This window comes from Pan paniscus, chromosome 19 (assembly GCF_029289425.2).
Source record: "Pan paniscus chromosome 19, NHGRI_mPanPan1-v2.0_pri, whole genome shotgun sequence".
Classification (NCBI taxonomy): Eukaryota; Metazoa; Chordata; class Mammalia; order Primates; family Hominidae; genus Pan; species Pan paniscus.
The window spans coordinates 26,846,236-26,849,102 of NC_073268.2; the positions used below are offsets into that span (position 1 = coordinate 26,846,236).

Sequence of the window (2,867 nt, forward strand, 5' to 3'; positions counted from 1 at the left end):
TTTTGACAGGGATTTTATTGAATGTGTAGATTGCTTTGGAGTAGTAACATCTTAGCAACATTAAGGTGTTGCAATCCAAGAACATGAAATGTCTTTCCATTTATTTATGTTGTCTTCAGTTTACTTCAGTAAAGTTTTATGATTTTTCTGTGTACAAGTCCTGCATTTTCTTCATTGCTGACTTATATATACTTGTTTTTTTTTGTTTTTTGTTTTTTTTTTCTGAGATGGAGTTTCACTCTTGTTGCCCAGGCTGGAGTGCAATGGCGCGATCTTGGCTCACGGCAACCTCCGCCTCCTGGATTGGAGCAATTCTCCTGCCTCAGCTTCCTGAGTAGTTGGGATTACAGGCATGCACCACCACACCCGACTAATTTTGTATTTTTAGTAGAGACGGGGTTTCTCCATGTTGGCCAGGCTGGTCTTGAACTCCCGACCTCAGGTTCCTGGTGCTTCCTATTGCACCATCTTCCCAGAATCCTCTCCCTTCCTGTTGTGCTTTTATAGCCACACCTGCTTTCTTCCTGCCGCCAGACTTAGTCGTAACTGCTAATGTATTCCTCATTTTGGTAATTTTGTTATCTCAAGGATGTTATATAAATGGGATGATAGAACTTGTAATTTTCTGAAGGCCAGGTGCCTGGCTCATGCCTGTAATCCCAGCACCTTGGGAGGCTGAGGTGGGTGGGTTACTTGAGGTCAGGAGTTGGAAACCAGCCTGGCCAACATGGTGAAACCCTGTCTCTACTGAAAATACAAAAATTACAGGGATTAACCTGTAATCCCAGCTGCTTGGGAGGCTGAGACATGAGAATTGCTTGAACCCAGGAGGTGGAGGTTGCAGTGAGCCGAGATTGCACCACTGCACTCCACCCTGGGTGACAGAATGAGATTCTGGTCTAAAGACAAAACAAAACAAAACAAAACAACATGTAATTTTCTGGGATTGAGTTTTTTACACTAAGTTTAATTCCTTGGAGATTCCTCCGGGTTGTTGCTTAGTGTTTGTTACGGTTATACTGCACTTTGTTTACTTATTTGCTGAAAGATAATCTCAGTTATTTCCACTTGTAGGTTATTATGAATAAAACTGTTAGAAACATCACACAGGTTTTCATGTGAACGTAAGTCTTCATTTAGTAATGTTGATAGGTGGATAGTGATATCTCATTGTGTGTATTATTATTATTATTATTATTATTATTATTTTTGAGACAGGGTCTTGCTCTGTTACCTAGGCTTTGAAGGGCAGTGTCATGATCATGTCTCATTGCCACCTTAACCCTCTGAGTAGCTGGGACTATGGGTGTGTGCCACTACACCCAGCCAATGTTTTTAGAAATATGTTTTTGAAGAGATAAGGTCTTGCTATGTTGCTCAGGCTGGTTTTGAACTTCTGAGCTCAAGTCATGCTCCAGACTGGTCTCCTAAAGTGCTGGGATTACAGGCCGCTACACACACCTCATTGTGTTTTTAATACGTATTTACTTAGTGGCTAATGATGTTGACAATCTTCTCAGGTGTTTATTTGGTATCTTTTTTTTTTTTAATATGGAACACTTTAAGAATTTGCATGCCATCACTGTGCAGGGAGCATGCTAATCTTCTCTGTATTGATTCAATTTTGGTATATGTGCTGCTGAGACAAGCAGTAGTACCTTTATATATCCCCTGTTCATCACTTTTGGCTATTTTCTTTTTTTGAGACGGAGTCTCCCTATCTCTACTCAAAAACAATACAAAAATTAGCCAGGCATGGTGGCACATGCCTGTAGTCCCAGCTACTTGGGAGGCTGAGGCAGGAGAATTGCTTGAACCCAGGAAGCGGAGGTTGCAGCGAGCTGAGATTGCACCACTGTACTCCAGCCTGAGCGACAGAGTGAGACTGTCAAAAAAAAAAAAAAGTATTCCACTCTTGCTGGGTGGAATGTCCTGTAAATGTCCATGGATCCAGTTAGTTCATGGGGTTGAAGTAAATACTCTTGCTGTGATCATATGTGTAGTTTTAACAGTTGTTACAGAGAAATACTTAAGTCTCTCTAGTGGATTTGTGTATTTCTTCATTCTGTTCCATCAGGTTTTCTTTCACAGATTTCGTAGTCTGGTTTCTTGCTGCATACACATTTAGGAATGTTATGTCCTCTTGGTGGATTGACCCCTCTCTCAATAAATAATTTCCTTCTTAGTCTCTAGTACTTTTTCTTTGCTCTGAAGTATACTGTTTCTGATATTAATATAGTCATCCACTTTTCCTTAGTGAATGGTTGCATCATATACCTTTTGAATTTTTTTTTTTTTGCTTTCAATATGCTTAGATTGTTATATTCGAAGTAAATGTCTTGTACACAAAACAGTGTTAGGTTATGTTTTCTTTCTTTCTTTCTTTCTTTTTTTTTTCTTGAGATGGAATCTTGCACTGTCACCTGGGCTGGAGTGCAATGGCGTCATCTTGGTTCACTGCAACCACCACCTCCCGGGTTGAACCGATTCTCCTGCCTCAGCCTCCCGAGTAGCTGGGATTACAGGTGCCTGCCACCATGCCTGGTTAATTTTTTATATTTTTAGTAGAAACTGGGTTTCACTATGTTGACCAAGCTGGTCTCGAACACTTGACCTCTTGATCTGCCTTCCTTGGCCTCCCAAAGTGCTGGGATTACAGGTGTGAGTCACTGTGCCTGGCCTTTTTTTTTTTTTTTTTTTTTTTGAGACATGGTCTTGCTCTGTCACCCAGGCTGGACTGCAGTGGCACAATCATGGTTTACTGCAGCCTGGACCTCCTGGGCTCAAACAATTCCCCCACCTCAGCCTCCCAAGTAACTGGGACCACACATGTGCACCATCACACCCGGCTAACTTTTTTATTATTT

General features: G+C 41.3%; 1 non-coding gene across 1 annotated transcript; it reads right to left on the bottom strand.

Annotated features, from left to right (window-relative positions):
• Window positions 1–1,545: 1,545 nt before the first annotated feature.
• LOC112437610 (U6 spliceosomal RNA) lies at window positions 1,546–1,652 on the bottom strand. The gene has a single exon (XR_003026178.1). It is a non-coding gene; the product is annotated as a U6 spliceosomal RNA (small nuclear RNA).
• Between the last annotated feature and the right edge of the window lie 1,215 nt (window positions 1,653–2,867).